The sequence below is a fragment of the Mastomys coucha genome, unplaced genomic scaffold (assembly GCF_008632895.1).
Source record: "Mastomys coucha isolate ucsf_1 unplaced genomic scaffold, UCSF_Mcou_1 pScaffold15, whole genome shotgun sequence".
Lineage (NCBI taxonomy): Eukaryota > Metazoa > Chordata > Mammalia > Rodentia > Muridae > Mastomys > Mastomys coucha.
Genome location: NW_022196897.1, coordinates 85,225,807 through 85,246,196, shown reverse-complemented (window position 1 = coordinate 85,246,196; position 20,390 = coordinate 85,225,807).

Below are 20,390 nucleotides of genomic sequence, written 5' to 3'. Positions count from 1 at the left end.
TTGTTTCTTTGTTTTTTGGAGGGGAAACTGAGAATGGAGAAATTTACATGTAAATAAAGAAAATAAAAGAAAAAAAAGGAGAGTAAAAAAAAGAAAACAGCAATAAAGTGTTGTATTGAAATTTTTTATTGTAGGAATACTGTAACTTATTACATTTTATGCACTGGGATTTAAGTGTGATGAAAATGAATGTCATTCACAGAAGTATATTTATATTTACAGTTTATGAATATTTCTTAACAATTGTCATAAAAGTTCACTTATGACTTAACACCAACTCAATATGTAAATATTTACAGTGTTTGTGTGTGTGTGTATGTGTGTGTGTGAGTATGTGTATTCACTCAAAGATGAGACAAAATTGACCAATATGTAGCTAAAAACTTATTAAATGCTTCTGAAAGAAATGAAACAACAATATCACCTTTCTAAAGTTTTACCTAAATTATCACACTGTCTTTTTTTTTTTTAAAGATTTACTTATTCTATATATGTGAGTACACCATCACTGTTGCTGTCAGACACAACAGAAGAGGGCATCAGACCCCATTACAGATGGTTGTGAGCCACCATGTGGTTGCTGGGAATTGAACTCTGGACCTCTGAAAGAGCAGTCAGTGCTCTTAACCGCTGAGCCAACTCGCCAGCCCCCCACACTGTCTTTTGAAAAAAATAAAAATGAAAATCATTAGGTTTTCCTAATATTTCTCCAAGTATTAAAATAATTGATTAAGTTCTAGCAATTTTGACCAAAAGAAAAAATAATCATATTCAAAAGTTAGAGATTAAAATGACATGTTATAACAGATTCCAATTAAATACAGAAGCTTATCAGTAGATATTGAAAATTCTTCAGTAAAAACATGTCATATCCAAATGAACTTCCAAACACATTATACCTACCAAAAATAATAAAGATATTTAAATAAGTTATACATTAACATAGTAAAGAAACAGATGAAAATTCAAACACAGATGGATTCACTGAAAAATTCCTCAAATCTTTTTAAAAACTAACATAAATTACCCTAAAATTTAAATTAAATAGAATGGAAAAAATAATTCTTGCATCCCCATTTTACATACAAAAATGAAAGCAAAATTTAGGCAATTATGTCCAATAAATATAAATTCAAACAGTAAAAATAAATTGTTTGCAAAGTGAACATAAGAACATACTAAGGAATTATTTTTTCAAGAACCAACTGGATGCACTAAAAAAAATTATGCATGATTCAACATATGCAGATCCAAAGGTCTAAAATACAATATAAATCAACTGAAGATAGAAGCCACATAATTACCTCAATAAAGAAAAGACCTGTAATAATAGTCAACCTTTCCTTGTGATAAATACCCTGAAGAAACTTAGCAACAAGAAGAATATATATTATCATAATACATACTATATATTTCAGACTCATAGCCAACATTAAATTAAATGGGAGAAATTGTAGTTGCTTTGGCTCAAATAAGTTACAAGTCAAGGGTTCCATTCTCTATACTTCAACTCTTTATTTTTTTTATTAGATGTTTTCTTTATTTACAATATCTCCTTTCCCAGGCTCCCCTCCGAAAAAAAAAAAAAAACAAATAAAATAAAAAAATAAATAAACCAAAAACTAAAACAATCTCCTGTTCCCTCTCCCTCCCCCTGCTCACCATCCTGCTTACTGGCCCTGGCATTCCCCTAGACTGGGGTATAGAACCTTCACAGGGCCAAGGTCCTTTCCTCCCATTGATGATTGACTGTTCTTATAGAAGTCTTAGAAGAAGAAATAATACAATTGAAAAACTTAAAGCAATAAAGATAGGAAAGGGAAAAATTAAGTTATTCTGATTTCTTTGGAAATCAGAAAAATTCTCAGATTTTAAAATAATTCTCATGTTTTAAAAATTTCTTGAAAACTATACTGGAAATTTCAGATAAGCACATTCACAAAGGGGTAAGTTATAAAATCAACATACAAAAAAATCAGTATCTTGTAAATGTAACAATAACCCTAACTAAGGAGGTGAAAAAGCTCAACAATCAAACTCTCCTTGTCTCTGTCTCCTTAGCCCTGAAATAACAATCTCCACCATGCTATACTTTTTATTTTGAATGAGTGTTCAACATTTGAACTCATGTTCTCATGCTTGCATTACAACCACTTTATTAATGAAAATATCTCCCATATATCCTCTTGATTAGACATTAATGTAAGTATTCTACCAATGAAAAGAAATTCCAGAAACTCTGATTAGCCAAGTGAAAGATCCAGAGTCTTCATGTTAACTATCTATGACTAAATATATACAACACAGCCTATAATTAAGCTCTCCTTATCATGTAGATTCAGGAACACACATAAGCAGAGCTAAGTGTTCTCTTTTTTATTTTTCTTTTTTAGTGGTTAGTTATTTTATTTATTTGCATTTCAAATGTTATACTCCTTCCCAGTTTTCTTTCCATGAACCCCCATCTCCCTCCTCCCTCCCCCCGCCTCTATGATAGTGCTTCTTTACCCACCTACACACCTACCTCAGCGGCCTAGTGTTCCCCTACCCTGGGTCCCTACAGGACAAAGGGGCTCCTATCCAACTGATGCTAAATTAGGCAGTCCTATGCTACATATCCACCTGGAGCCATTGGTACCTCCTATGTGACAGTTGACCCTTATGTTCCAGCCATAGAGATGTTTCCAATGATTATTTTTTTGTCTAACAGGCTTATTCTAGTTGAGTATCTACAGCATTCTTAAGTCTTAGGGATGTGTATTTCTGAGCAAAAGATTTATGTTGCCCCTACTGATGAAGGGAAGGAAAGCTGGAAGATGGAAATCACACTGGCTCCCAATGTCCTGTGTGTAGAATGCCATAAGCTGATCCACCTGTCTCTATAATATGGAGCACGACAGAATGTGGAGTGCTTGTGCTGCATTTGAGTTGCAGCTTCTTGAGATTACACTGTTTTTCCAATGTGTTTAAAATGTCCTTGTGGCATTGTAACCTTTAAGGCTTTTTTGTATGTTTTAGAAGTAACTGGGTTCTAATGATGGCTGTTCCTACATAGATAAGGTTTTAGAAGAGACACTGCAGGTTTATTTTCTGAAATACAGCTGTGGTATATACTCCAATTTACTCCAATACTAGGTTCCAAACCTATAAAAACTGTGAATCTCTCTTCTATATATGAATGTGGTTGTCTCATGTCTATGGAGTTGGGCTATTATGGGGGTTATCTATTTTCCTGTCCTTGTGAATTCGGCCAGTAAAGGTCATGGTTGACCTTACCAACATACAATGATATTGATATTCTCTCTATGCTAACATGCCAAGTCTTTATGTTCTATGGGGATCATATTTCTTCTTCCTTACCCAATTTCCAGGGTTTAGTCACAATCATGTAAACTCCAATTGCTTCTTTGTTTTGTTTCTCTTACAGGTGACTGAAGTGATTGATAGGTATCTTTTGCAACCAGCCTACTCAATCTTCTCTGCCATCACTTTTGTTGCTGAGTTATTTTGCATCTTACCCTTTTCTCAGATTTTTCAACAAATAATATTCTGTGATCTAAATTATGACAGAAAAATTTTTTAAAAAATTAGAAAACATTGATAACTTTATTATTATGATAACACAGATGCCATTTTACAGATAAGAAAAAAAGGCAGAGAGGCAAAGTAATTTGCTCAAAGCCTCTTTCTTGAATCCAAGATGATTGCATTTAGAATAAAACTCTTTGGTTAGAATCTATAATCAGATCTGCTATACTTTACTAGCTGGGGATATTATAAATCTTCTTGAAGAATCAATTTTGTTTGAAGATTTGATGGAAACATTACTTTTATATTAAAATAAGCAAAGATATATTATGGAGTAGTATGCAGAAAGTATGTGAATTTTTAATATGAGAAAGCAGACTTCAAAGAATGTTTGCTCTTATATCTGGCTTGCTGTAGGCTAAAGCATTTGATCTCAGGGGAATCTACATTCTCCAGCCTGTAACTGATTGGAGAATTTCGTGGAAAAAACATGAAATCATTACATTACACAAAGTTTTATCATGCTTTTCCTTGAGCCTATTAATATTTATACCTTTCTCTTAGGCATGCATTTAGACAAAAGTCTTCAAATTTTATAGAGAAATGAGAATGTATTGAGTGAACTATCCTGTAGAAGCTATACAAGGGTAGTTATACTGGAAGAATTTATATTAACTAATGTGATACTCTATGAAAGTTTCAGAAATTTTGAATCTTTGCTAAATTTAAAAGAAATTCTCAGCTGTGAAGGTAACACTATTCCTAGGGTAACAAACATGAAATAAATTTACATATCCCAAGTTTGAAACTTATGGCAGACCCCAGTAAGAATAACACCAAGTTCCAACTTTGTAAACCTACCAATATGGGCATTCATAAGGAGCATGGGTGAGGGGTTCGTTATAGGAGGAGGAATACAATAACAGTATTTTAATCACCAAAAGCCAACACCACCCAGCATGGGTAATGGATCATGAAATTTGGTAGCAAAACTTTATTGCAAAACTTGAAGGTAACTTAACAGGCTAGAAAGTAACTTCTGTGTGGCAGCTCAGATAATCTCGTCTTTTTCTAGTAAGCTCAGCTTTTTTTCTGTCAGTTCTAGGACATCACCAGTAATCCCAACTTCCCTTACAAATCTCAGATGGTCTCTGGATATTTTAGAAGTCTCCACTAGTAGTCTGAGTCTTTTCTAGGCAAAACAGTTGTTTTCAACATTTCCACATCAGATTTCATAGCTGATCTAATTTTGGGGAGGGGTGATTCTTACACATCTGGTCTTCTTGAGTTTTAGTAACTTTTTGAAGGCTTCATGGATCTTTTCTTCTGAATCCTAAGTAAGCAAAAATCAAGCTTCCTGAGTTTAAATGAGGTTTACGGAAGAATGGAATGTTTCCTTTCCTGTTAGAATATCCCTTCTAGGTTGGAATATTTTTACTTTGGAGAAAATTTCTATACAACATCCAGCATAAAATACAACCAATGCATATCCAAATATGTTGAGATATGAAGGTAATAGAGATTTGGAGTCCAATGCCATCATGTATAAATTTGTTCACTGACATAAAAGTTATTTTCAGAACTGTGGATTGTAAACTCTGATGGGTATAAAATATATTTTTATTAATTTAAACAGCAAATAGATACTTTTATTGAAAACCTACTTGCCTACGATGTGACAAAACACTCGTTTCAAATAAAGTCATAATTAACTTGTTTTCATCCGAAATTACCAAGTATTTATGTGGTTTTCTTGCATCAGTGTGAGGCTTGAATCTTATAAGAAAAGAGAGAAACATTTTATTTATAGTTACATATTATAATATGTTTATATATTATATGTATATATAAATGTTTATATTTATTGTTTGTTTTTAGTCATTGCATTTTTGATGCATATATATACATATATACATATACACATATATATATGAATATAATCACACTCCTTAAATATCCACAAATGATTGATTCTAAGACCCTTATATATATATACATATATATATGAATATAATCACATATGCTCTTCAATGTCCCTCTTCAGCTGCCTGTGGAACTCCTTCAATGCATTCCTCTCCTAACTTCATGTCTTCCCCTTCCTCCTTCCTCATTATTGTCATAATTGTCTTAGTTTTATATTTTGTATTCCCCCTAAATTCAATTAATTCTACCTAATGTTTATAGGTATAGGGAGATCCACTATAGCACGGTCTCATCATCAAAAGAATGGACACTTGAATTAAAATAGCTAGTCAAATCTGTGTTAAAAAAATCTTTAAAATATATTGATCAGGGACAAATGTCATGCACAAGTAGGGAAAGCAGGTGAGTGTGCACATTAAGGGAGAGTGCAACATACAAAAGAAAAAATGAAAGGGAGAGAGAGAGAATAAGAGAGTGAGCTGTCCTTAAATATCCACAAATGATTGATTCTAAGACCCTTAGATATATTAGAACCTGCTCAGGCTTCCTATATAAAATGACAAAGTATGTGGCTATAACTCATATATGCCTTCTCACATTTTAAATCACGTCTAGAATGCACAGTACTAAATACAGAATTACTGGTAACTATAATATAATATTATACTATACAAATAGCCTTTATACAGTATTATACATAATAATAAAAATAGTCTATATACATATACATTCTTCATTCAAATACTTCAAACAGAATTTGCTGCTCAGTTAAAATTAGTTTAGACTTTTAAGATCTTTCTGAAAATATTTAATACATACATATATGAATAAATATACATATATATGCAACTTGATCACATATGTGTTTGCATATATATATATATATATATATACATATGTATAAATATATACAGATGGAAAATAAATATATTATTACTCCCAGAATACTACAGATTATACACTACATTGGTACCTTAAATTCTTACTTTTAGTTTTGTCAATATAATAAAAGGTTAATTTTATTGAAATTTTGGGTACTCCACATTGTGAAATTTAGAATGTCTTTATGTGAATTCATTGGCAAGTGGATATTTTCCAAATGGATATCAAAAACTATCTCATGAGTGAATAGACTTATAGTATTAAATTTTTTGCATAATTATCCTCAAAATATAGCTTTGGCATTTGATGCAATGATTATTTATTCAAACCAATAGAACTTTCTATGTGTTCAATGACTTTATACTGTTGTTCATGAAACTGGCATTTCATTTTAAATGGTCAAAAAAATTATGGGGTTTTAAAATTATAACTGATAGCATAATATAAATAGTATTTTTAAGGTTCTTAACATCAAAAACCTTATAACCCACAAAGGCAGGATTAGAACACAGTAACTTCACTCCAACATCATAGTTCTTTCCAATCAATTTTTAAAACTTCAGGCCTCTGGACAAAGCCAAGCTACCCTAAGCAGCCTGCTACCTCAGACTGTCCACCATTCTCCTGCCACCTCTCTAACCATCTTCAACAGACATGAGGCTTCTGAACCAACAAGACTTGTTAGATCACAAACCACACAGCCTAAGGATACCCACCAGAGGTCTGCCACACAAGGACCATTGGATTTCATCCCCTTTCTGATACTTCCTACAACAAGAACATCCAGGGATCAAAACCATCCAGAAGGCTAAAGGCCCTTGAAAGAACACAATCAACAAAAGCCAGGGCAACATGACACTTTCAAAGTACAGCTATCCCACTAGAGCAAGTGCTTGATGTCCTAACACAACTGAAATACAAGTAAATGACCTTAAATCAAATCTTATAAAGATGACAGAGGCCTATAAATAGAGAACGAATAAATCCCTAAAGAAATACAGGAGAATACAATGAAACATATAGAGGTCTTTAACAGGAAACAAATAAATCCTTTAAAATCATAGAGAAAAAGTACCACTAAACAGGTGAAGGAAAGAAATATAACAGTAAAAGACCCAAGTGAAAATAGAAGCAACAAAGAGCATAAACCAAGGAAAGCCCATGGAAAATGTAGGAAGAACAAGAACAACAGATTTAAGCGTCATCAACAAGAATACAGGAGATGGAAGGGAGATCTTCAGGCATAGAAGATACAATAGAAGAAATTGATACATCAGTGAAAGAAAATATGAAATATAAAAAATCTTGACATAAAACATGCATAATATCTGGAATACCATGAAAAGATGTAATGTAATAATAATAGGAATAAAAGAATAAGAAGAGTTCCAGGGCCAAGGTCCACAAAATATTTTCAATAAAAATCATAGAATAAAATTTTCCCAACCTAAATAAAGAGATGCTTTAAATATACATGAAGGTTATAGAATACCAATTGGACTTGACCAGAAAAAAAAGAATCATCCCAAGACATAATAATCAAAACCCCAAATCTATACAACAAAGAGATAATATTAAAAGCTGCAAGGAAAAAGGGCCTGGTAACATAAATTGGTAGACCTGTCAGAATTATATCTGGCTTCTCTTGGAGACTCTAAAAGATAGAAAGGCCTAGACAGATAATTTGCAACTTCTAAAATAACATAGATGCCAACCTAGACTACAAAACCCAGAAAAACTCTCAATTGCAATAGATGGAGAACACAAGATATTTCAAGTAAATTAAGTTCAAATAATATTTATACACAAATACAGCCATACAGAAAATGCTAGAAGGAAAACCTCAACCTAAGAAGGAAAACTATATCCAAGAAAACACAGGAAATAAGTATTCAATACCAACAAAAACAAAGAAAGCACACACACACACACACACACACACACACACACACACACACACACACATCTCAACATCAAAAACAGGAAGTGGCAATCACTGGACTTTAATATCTCTCAACATCAATGGACTCAATTTGCCCATAAAAAGACACAGGCTAATAGAATGGATGTGAAAACAGGGCCAATCATTTTGCTGCATAAAAGAATCCAAACAACTCAACAAAGATAGATAGTACCTCAGAGTAAAGGTCTGGAAAAAAGTTTTCCAACCAAATGGACCAAAGAAACAAGCCGAAGTAGCCATTCTAACATGTGATAAAGTATATTTTCAACCAAAATTAATCAAAAAAGACAGAGAAGGACACTTCATACTCAGCAACAGAATAAATCAACAAAGATGATAACTCATTCAAAACACCTATGGCCCAAATACGAGAGCACCCACATATGTAAAAAGAACATTGCTAAATCTTAATCATACTTCAAACCCTACACATTAGTAGAGAAAGACTTCAACATCCTACTATCACCAAATGACTAGACTTCTAGTCAAAAACTAAACAGAGAAATAATGAAGCTAACAGATATAATGAATGAAATGGACCTTACCAAAATCTATAGAACATTTCACTCAAGCACAATATGCATTCTTCTCAAAACCTCATGGATACTTCTACAAATTGACCATATACTCAGTCACAAAACAAGTCTCAACAGATACAAGAAAATTGAAACAATGCTGTTTGTCTTATCAGAAAGCAGTTTATTAAATCTGGACTTTAACACCAACAGAAATACCAGAAAGCCTACACACTCATGGAAATTAAACAATTCTCTACTCAATGACCTCTGGGTCAGGGAAGAAATAATAAAATTAAAGACTTTTTAGAATTCAATGAGAGTGAAGGCTCAACTTATCCAAATTTGTGGGACACAGTGAAAGCAGTTCATAACACTTCCATATAGAAATTAGGAAGTTCTCATGCCACCAATTTAAAAGTACACCTGAAAAAACTAGGGAAAAAAAAAAAAACCACAACCACACCAAAGAGGAACAGAGGGCAAAAAATGATCAAAATCAGGGCTGAAACTAATCAATTAGAAACAAAGAAAACAATAAAAAGAATCAACAAAACCAAGAGATAGTTCTTTGAGAAAAATCAACAAAATAGACAAACCTTTGGTCAAACTAACAAGAAAACAGAGAGACAATATTCAAATAAACGAAATCAGCAAAGAAAGGGGAGACATAAAAACTGACACTGTGGAAATTCAAAAATCATTAAGTCTTATGTCAAAAGCTTATACTCCTCAAAAATTGGAAGATCTTAACAAAATGGACAAATTTCTGGACATAGTCCACTTACCAAAGTTAAATTCAGATCAGGAAAATTATTTAAACAGCCCCATAACTACTAAAGAAATAAATACAGTCATTAAAGGTCTCTCAACTAAAAACAAAAAACATACAAAACAAACAAACAAAGAAATCTCAGGGTGCCAGATGGATTTAATGCAGAATTCTACCAGAGTTTCAAAAAAAAAACAAAAAACAAAAAACAAAAAGCTAATAACATTCTGAGGCCGTAGTCACCCTGACTCCTAAACCATACAAAAACTCAACATAAAAGAAAACTTCAGACCAATTTCTCATGTAAACATTGATGCAAAAATACTCAAATACTTGCAAACTGAATTGAGAAACACCTTGAAGATGTGATCCATCAAGATCAAGTAGTCTTCATCCCAGGGACGCAGGGATGATTCATATATGAAATCCATCAAAATAATCCACCATGTAAACAAACTGAAAGAAAAAAATTACGATTATCTCAATAGATCCCGAAAATGCCTTTGATAAAATCCAACATTCCTTCCTTCATTTATGGTTATTTTCTTGTGCTTCAGTTGTGTTAGGATACCCAGGGCATGACATAGTAAAGTAGCTGTGCCCTGAAGGTGTGATATTGCCCTGACTTTTGTTGATCATGTTTTTTTGAGAACCTATAGCCAACCATCTGGATGGTTTTGATCTCGGAATGCTCCTGTTGGTATTGGGTATTGGGAGATGGGATATCTTTTATAATCCTGGTGTGTCAGGCTTCTGATGGGTATCCTTGGAGCTTTTGGTTCTGTATCAGCAGGTATGTGTGGTCTAGCATTCACAGGTCTATATGTTTCTGCAGCTGCTGTTCTAATGAAGGTGGCGAGAGAGGTTGCAGGAAACACAGTAGTCAACTTGGTCTAGCAGACTGGTCAGAGAAGCTTATCACATGCTAGAGGACGCGGAACAGGGAAGATGGATGAGGGAAGAGAAGCTAATATGTGTGTTTCAGGCTTTGCAGTTTTGATGAAGGTGGGCAGAAATGCAGAATGAGAGTGTAGGACCAGGAGGTATAGCAGGCTGCTTATAGCAGCATGGTGCATGCCAAATGACTCAGCGAGCAGGGAAGATGGATTGGAGGAAGGAAAATTAGCTTCTATGATTCAGGATCCACAGATCTGAGGAAGGTGAGCTGAGAGGTGGCAGAGGAATGGAGCAATTTCTTCTTTCATAATATATGAAAGGGAGATTAATGAATCTACAATCTCTCTGAGCCTGTAAGTCAGTGGTTCATAATATTCCTAATGCAAAAATCCATAATACAGTTCCTTATGTTGTGAACCACAGCCATAAAACTATTTTCATTGCAACTTCTTAACTGTAATTTTCTTAATTTTATGAACTGTAACATAAATATCTGTGTTTTCTGATTGTCATAGGCCACACCTTTGAAAGGGTCACTCGATCCCAAAAAGGGGTTGTGAATTAAAGGTCAAGAATCATAGATTTAAGTCGTATACATTACTTGAGAGTTTCATGGCCCTCAGAAGTCTCATTTGCACCTGCTACCTTTAAATAAAATGCTTTCATGAGAGCAAGAAACTTCACAAATACAATATTCTCAAGATACATTCTTATATTTTGTAGACCACATTTTACCTTTTTAGGCATGTGATTGTGTGTTAGAGAATGTTGTGTGCAGACACATGTATGTGTATGTACGTCACTTTTTTAGTCTGCTAAATGTTGATGGACATGTGGTTAATGTAATATCTTGGCTTTTATAAATATTATTCAAATAACAAGTGATTAAAGACATATATATATATATATATTTAAGATTCATTCAATTCTTTAGTTATTAGCACAACTATGATGGGCAAGACATATAAAATGTTCTAATTTTCATTTAGGAATCTTTCATACAACATTTCAGAAATGCAGTTTCATTTTAAGTCCAAGTAACAGTGTTCAATACTACTAATTTCCTTAGTCTTTCATCAGCTATTTAACATGCTTTCTTAACAATAGCTATCCTAAGTAGTGTGAAACAATACTTCACTATAACTTTGGTTTGAGTTTGAAGGATGATTTGCATGATGAATGCCTTTCTCATTTCTCTTATGCCTATAATGTGAGCCTGTTTGAGGAATCTCCACCCATCCTCATTGTCTTTGTATTATTTATTACTTTTAGTTATGAAAGTTCCTTAGCTAATGGGTGGTAAAATTTTTTGTATATATCCAGCACACAAATATCTTCTCTAGAAGTTATTTCTTCATAAGTTACTACTGTCATTCTGTTCAGCAATTCCTTTGATCTGAAGAAGATATTTTAAAACATTGCATATTCTTACTTGTCTATTTTTGCTTTCTGTATCTGTGCTTTTGAAACTTTATCCATTGAAACTTTTCTATAATCAAAGCCAAGATTTATTTTATATTTCCTCTTAGATCTTCAGCCTATAAAGTCATATATTTAGAAGTAATGCCTAATTACTCTGCTAGGATTTATAGAGTTATGCGGCAGGAAAATGCTGTGAATGATTATTCTGATGATGTTCTTAATATGAAAAAGAAAGCTTTTAGTTTTCCTGTGAAATGTAGTGATGGCGGCAGGTTTATATAATGTTGAAGTCCATTTTTAAATAGTTTGTTTAATGTATATACCATTAAAAAGTGATGAACTTGAGCTTAAAGAGTTGCACCAGTAGTTAAGAGCACTGGCTATTCTTCCATAACAAAAATATTGGATATCCACTGTGGGGCTCTTGGTACAGCTTCAAGGATATTGGCAAGAATTTGACATTGGGCCAGGACAAGAAAGTAGGCTCAGTCAAGAATATGACTATGCGCTAGGACAAGTGAATAGGCTCAAGATCTTGATTATCTTGATAAGTCCCTGAATACCATCGAACCTTTGTTTATGTCTTGTTTGTTCCTTGACTACTTTGTTTATGCCTCAGAACTGGCCATATTCTTTGAATGTACCTACAAACTAAACCTGCTTCAGCACTTGCTGGATTCATGTTATAATGTCTAATTGTCTTTTCTTTCTTTAATTCTCACTCCCTCCCTGGAGACCCTGTTGACTGACTGAGTTGGCTTGGTCAATTCAGCACCCACATAACCTCCTGTAACTCCAGTTTTATAGGATGAAACAATCTTCTCTGGTTTCCATTTGCAACAATCACAGATGGGGTACACAGATATATGTGCAGGCAAAATATTTATGCACTTAAAATAAAAATAAATATAATTTTTAAATAGTGAATTTTTGGCTAGGAAGATATTTCAATAGAAAAAGGACTCATTGCTTTATTATGGGTTCTTATTCTAACACTGTTACAGAGGATGTGTAGTAACCAAATATAATTCCAGTACTTGGAAGCCATGACAGAAGTTTGAAAAGCAACCTTCCCATATCAGACTCATCATTTTGGTTAAGTGTGGATTTATTTGAAAGCACCTGCCGTACTGAGTAAAATGGTGCTCAATCAAGGAATGTATTTGACATCAGTTTTATACCTTGTCTGCTCTCATAAATGTGTATATATACTTGCAATACATATGTGTTCACACATACATACACACAAACACACACATATACATAAACACAAAACAAAGTGCTGGATAATGACAAACATATGTTTTATAATTTTTGGTCTGTTATTATGATATAAATTATATTATTTAAATATGACCTCATATAAATCCTTCCATTTGTCATAAATTAAATTGTCTTAGTATAAAAAGAAAAATTTCACATGACATTTGACCTATCTATATCTTTGGAGTGTCTCAGCTTGAGACTTCTTTAATCCCAGCAATTGTAGGAGCATATTTTGATTCTCCGAGAATGACAATACAACAGAACATGGTAAGAATAATATTATTTGAATGCTCATATATAACATTCATATGTGAATGAGTGATACATTTCAAAGAAGATATCTAACAAATACTACATTTTCAAAGTGGTTTCCCATGTGGAACAATGGAACTCATTACCCACTTAAATATCTTTTTAGGAAAAATTGGCCTTGTCATAGACATAATCACCAGAATTATTACATCTTGATAGCCTTTCTCAAAGAATGTAAGGCAGAAGTAATATGTGGCTCAGTTATACTACTTCTAGGAGATGACTGTAGGAAGGCTATTATACAGTAGAGACACACATTCATGTTTTTTATTATGCTTATTATTACACTGGGGCATTGAGCCTTCACAGGACTAAGTACATATCCTCCCACTGATGTCCGACAAGGCCATCCTCTGTTACATATGCTGAAGGAGCCATGGGTCCCTCCATGTGTGCACTTTGTTTCATGGTTTAGTCCCTGGGTACTCTGGGGTATTAGTTAGTTCATATTGTTGTTCCTCCAATGGGGCTGCAAATCCCTCAGCTCCTTTGGTCCTTTGTCTAGATCCTCCAATGGGGGACACCATGCTCAGTCCAATGTTTGGCTGCTAGCATCCATCTCTGTATTTGTCAGACACTGGCAGAATGTCTCAGGAGGCAGCTATATCGGGCTCCTATCAGCAAGCACTTATTGGCATCTACAATAATGGTAACTGGATATGGGATGGATCCCCAGGTGAGGCAGTCTCTGGATGCCCTTTCTTTCAGTCTCTGCTCCACACTTTGTCTCTGTATCTCCTCCCATGGGTATTTTGTTCCCCCTTCTAAGAAGAACTGAAGTATCCACATTTTTGTCTTCCTTCTTGAGCTTCATTGGTCTGTGAATTGTACCTTGGGTATTTGGAGCTTCTGGGCTACTATCCAATTATCAATGACTGCTTACCATGTTGTTTTGTGATTGGGATACTTCACTCAAGATGTTATTTTCTAGTTCCATCCATTATCCTAAGAATTTCATGAATTCTTTGTTTTTATATGATATATGTTTATACATACATATATATATATATACATTATTAACTACCATATGCTATCATTCATTTTTAAATCCTAGTCAATTTCTCTCTCTCTCTATCTCTATCTCTCTCTCTTTCTCTCTTTCTCTCTTTCTCTCTGTCTCTCTCCCTCTCTTTTTGTGTGTATGTGTACACACATGTGCAGGCAAACATAAATATATATGTGTAACTGTGGAGGCCAGAAATCAACATTCTTTGTCTTCCTCAATACCTCTCTACCTTATTTTTTGAAAAAAAAATTCATTTAATATTTTGGTCACTGATTCAGCTATATTACATGGCAGTGATCCTCAGAGACCTGTTATCTTATATTGCTTTTGCTCTGATTTCATGTATGTGCTACATGATATCAAAATATGGGTTAGTGATCTGACCTCATGGTCTCCTGCTGGTTATGAAGGAATGCCTTCCTAGCCCCATATATAATATTTTAGCACAGAAACTCTGACAAACTTTTCTTTGCTTCCTAAGAGCTCGGGACTACCTTTCTATGAATGTTACCAGAGTTATAAATTATATTTCTTTCTGCCTTTCTTGTAGAAATAACATGTTATTGATGGATTGATTGTACTGTGGCTGTTTCTGACTATGGTTTTGAGACCAGCCCTCATAAGATTAATGACATAATACAACTCCCTTATTTCATAATTTCTTGATCTATAATTTTATAGCATATAGAGGTGAATAGACTTTGTGGCCTGTGTTGGCTTCTTCATATCTCTGTGCTCTGCTATTCATTTGCTTTGCAATGTTCACTTGGTTCCCTTACATGTTTGGGATCTTGGCTTATAAAGTTTGACAGAATTATTTTTGTTTCAAAAGTTTCTTGTTAGGCTTCAGATTACTCAAGGCATTGTTCATGTAATTATTCATGTTGGATATCTAAGTACTTTTTATAAGCTCCTGGAGTCTCTATTTTCAATTACTCTAAAAATTTCCAGTGATCAAACATATATATTCAATAAAACTGGCTCTAAAAGGAGGAGAAATTAGAGGAATATTCCTACATAATTGAAAATTATATTTTTTCTCTAAGCTCTTGCTTAGCACTTAGTTTAAGTTTATCTTAGTTTAACCTGAATTACTTTTTCATAAAGGTTACCATTAAGTTAAATACATCTATATATTGCTAAATATTCCAGAAAGGCATCTGCCAGGATTCACTACTGAATCATTTATATTTATTATGGCTTACATGATTATCATTCTAGTTGTGCCCAGAGATTGAGTTACCATTATTTCTGAACTAAATTTGTGTGGTGTTTTTCTTTACTCAGTGGCTTGATTGGATCCCAGAAAGAAAGGCATGGTGTCAAAGTGTGGGTGGGTTTGCCTGATGTACACCACAAGGGCCATGGGAATTTTGAAGCATGGGACTGGCATGGTAGCAACATGCCAAGGGAACTTAGCGAGTCAGGTGGAGATGTCTCTGGAACTCCGGGTAAGAGAGTTTGCTGAGATGAGAACATCCTGCTGGAGCCTTGTGTTCTGGTGGTGCCCAGTGAAGCAAGGGAACTTGCTGGGTTTTTTTCCTAGAATAGCAGCTGATAATTTTTGAAATATAAAAGATCTGGCCGGGCAGTGGTGGCGCATACCTTTAATCCCAGCACTTGAGAGGCAGAGACAGGCGAATTTCTGAGTTCGAGGCCAGCCTGCTCTACAGAGTGAGTTCCAGGACAGCCAAGGCTACACAAATAAACCCTGTCTCGAAAAACAAACAAACAAACAAACAAACAAAAAAACGACCAAAAAACAAAAAAAGATTTGTAAAGCCTTTGGATAATACAATGGCCTCAGAAATAAATGTACTGAGTATAGGGAGCTTCTAATTTTTAAAGAAAAAAAGAATGTGAGTTCTTAGCTAATTAACATGAAAGAAGTCAAGGACAGTCATAAATTTTATGGCAATTACTCCAAAGTGGGTGCTATATTTCCATATGCAATCTTTTGAGTGGTAACAGATTGTGGACTTTTAAGAAATACATGATTGAATAATAAATTATCCACAGAAGTGAGTGTGGAAGCCACAATACCTATAAACTTCCAACAAAAGTGATAAAGACACATTGCCTTTTATTTATGACACAATTTATATAGATAATATTGAATTCAATGTCTAAATTGACCTAAACTAGTGGTTTCAAGACCAATACTTATTAGGTAGCAATGTTACTCTGTGATTTCCACTTAATATGAATAGAACAACATTTATCCCCAAGTAACCCTCTGACATAAGTTGTTTTAAAAGTAAATTACTCTTTCTCTGAGATGAAGGATTTTCCAAATTATTACAGCTAATGAACCAGATTCTTACCCGCACCTAATGTCTGTGCCACTCTCCGAGCAGAACCATTGTTCATTGAAACAGTTGGTGAATGACTTTATGGATAGAGCATCTTAATACACACATCATTTCTTAAATTAATGTAACCTGTTCTCTGTGGGCTGAGAATGAAGTCACTCATTCAAGTCAAATAGTTTTGATGATAGCAGGAAGTCTGTATCTAAAAATCGTGCCTACAATTCATTCCTTGGACCAACAGAACTGTCAACTCTCAGCTTAGCTACTATGGAGGTAAAAATCCTTTGGTAATGTGAGGTTCATTGAAGTACAGCCTTATTACAATGAAATCCAATGTCTAAAAATTGCTCTTATTTTGGGCTTGTACCATAGTAAGAGCCAAGATTTTAAACTCTACTAAATACAAAACAAACAAACAAACAAAAAGACTTTATATATTTATGTTCATTTAAGAAAATACTAGTAGTGATGTATTATTTTGAAATACACAGTTAATATGATTTGAGTTATTTAAAATTTATATTGAGAAAAACGTATGCATTTTTAGTATTGCTGTAGACAAGCATCTACATAAGACTGTTAAATTAATTGTTGTTTTATATCAAACAACTTTTAAAATACTCATTTTTATTGTTATAATATTTTATAAATTTTAAGGAATATGACAAAAAAGGTATTGTAGATATTGAAGGGGGTCTCTGGTAGGAGTTGGGGTACAAAAGGGAAACAAGAATGTGACTTAATTCTATTTACTTAAAATATGTTTTTTGTTTGTTTTTGTTTTTGTTTTTTTGTTTTGGTTTTTCGAGACAGGGTTTCTCTGTATAGCTCTGGCTGTCTTGGAACTCACTCTGTAGATCAGGCTGGCCTCAAACTCAGAAATCCTCCTGCCTCTGCCTCGCAAATGCTGGGATTAAAGGCATATGCCACCACTGCCTGGCTAAAATATGATTTTAAATGTTAACAAATTCAGATAAATTGAAATCATGAAACTTTTCTCACCATAATGCAATAAAAGTAAAAAAAAAATAGTATGCATTACATTACTTCATTCTTTCACTTACTTGATAATACCTTCATTTTTGTCCACCCAGTTCCAGTGTAATTAATTTTTTTTGAAATTCAGTGATTATTGCTGATATTTCTTTTGCTGCTTAATGGCCACAACACTTTCATATTTTTGTCCACAGGTGTATTTGTTTATCATTAGATTTTGAATGATATTTTGGTAGAAAATTATATACCTGTAGTTTATTTTTTAATTATTTTTAGCTATTATTATACATGTTCTTCTTTATTTTTTAATTGGTTATTTTATTTATTATATTTCAAATGTTATTTGTTGTCCCAGTTTCCACTCCACAAGCCTCCTATCCTCTTCCCCCTCTTCCAGCCTCTAGGTAGGTGCTCCCCAACCTGCCCACCCACTCCTGCCTCAGCACCCTAGCACTTCTCTACACTGGATTATCAAGCCTCCACAGGAAAAGGGGGTTATATCCTTTTCTTTTCTTTTCCATATTTTTATTTGTTATTTTATTTATTTATATTTCAAATGTTATCCCCTTCCCATTTTCCCTACACTGCTCCCTTATCCCCTCCCCTAACCCTGCCTCTATGAGACTGTTCCCTCATATTTTACATAGTATGGGTGAGAAAGGAGTATTTTCTATAGTCTTCTACTACACCATTTCTCATTTTCTCTCATGGATTTCAGGATTTCATATTGTCTAGGGGGTCAAGTTATCTAACTAAAAATTTTCTAGATATAGTTCTCTTATACTTTTTTATTTGAAAGATTAATTATTATTTTTGAATCTGTATGTCTATGTATTTGGAAAATTGGGTCTTTTAAATTTTTTTGATTTTATTTTTTTGAGATTATAATTTAACTACATCATTCCATCTTTCCATTTCTTCTTATTTGTTTTAAGAGGTTTTGGCCCATTTTCTGATCCTCTTTATGGTAGATTCACTACTTAATATTGTCCCAAATAAAACAACAACAACAACAAGACAATTGAAGGAAAAAAAATATAAGTGTTCAAGATCTATAAATAAAAATAAGCCTAATAAATAAAACACAAACTGAGGAATTCCAGAAATGGAAAATTTAGGAAAGCAAACACGAACTATGGAGACAAATATTAACTAAAGAGTAGAAGATATGGAAGAGAGAATGTCAGGTGTTACACATACAATAAAGGAAATGGACTGATTAAACAAAATGTTAATTCCAAAAAAAAGAAAATTTCTGATACAAAACATTTAGGAAATCTGGCAGTCTGAGATAGATCTAAGAAATCTGGGAATCTGGGAAAGTACAAAAAGACCAAACTGAAAAATAATAAGAAAATAAGGAAGGAGAAAAATATCAGATCAGAGGCTCAGAAAATAGTTTAGAAAAAATTCAAATAAGAATTGTTCCCTCATGTAAAGAAAGAGGTGTCTATAAAATACAAGAAACATACAGAACACCAAATAGATTGGAACAGAAAAGAAACTCTCCTACACACCTAATAATTAAATCATCAAATATATATAACAAATAAAGAATATTAAAAGATGCAAAAGAAAAAGACCAAGTAACAAAGAAAGGCAGACCTATTAGAATTTCTCCTGACTCCTCAATGGAGACTCAAAAAGTCAGAAGGTCTTAGACAGATTTACTTCAGACTCTAAAAGACCTTGATGCCAACCCAGACTACTACACAACTAAAACTTTAAAGCACCATAAATAAAAAAATTAAGATATTCTATGATAAAATCAAATTTTAAAAGAATTATGTACAAACCTATCAGAATTAATCAAAAGAGTGAGACTGGATACTACAAATTAATCAAAGAAAACATCCATGAATAGGACATTTCAGTTTTTAGCATCTGTGCCACAAAATACAAGGGTACAATCTTTTGTACTGAAATACTACCAAAGTTAAAATCACACACTGGCTGAGAGTGGGAGACTCAAACATCCCACTCACAAACCAACCTGTCATGCTGACAAAAACTAAACCGAGAAATGTTTAATCTAACTAATATTATTAATCCAATGTACCTAACACAAATTTACAGAATATTCCCACAAACACAAAAGAATGTATCTTTTTTGCAGTACCTCACTTAGCTTTTTCCAAGATTTACCACATTCTTAGACACAAAGTAAGCCTTGATAGACACACACATGTGCGCGCGCGCGCACACACACACACACACACATATACACACACTCACACAAAAATCCCTGTATCTTATCAACCCACCAAGAATTAAATGCGGACATCATCAGCAACAGAAACAATGTAAAATTTTCAAATTCATGGAAACTAAACAATTCTCTCAACAAAATTGGGGTCAAAACAGAAATAAAGAAATTAAAGATGTTCTAGAGCTAAATGAAAATGAATACACAAGATGCACAAAAATATAGTATACACACAAAAAAGCAGTGCTGAAAGTGTCTACATAAAAAAAAAGCTGGGCCGGGCAGATCCACCATTCTCTCCCTGGTGAGTTTCTAAGACCAAAGCAGCCAGCTTGGAGGAACAGGCCCCACGAGTCACAGGGGACTTGCAGGGTGGCAGGGACAGGACAA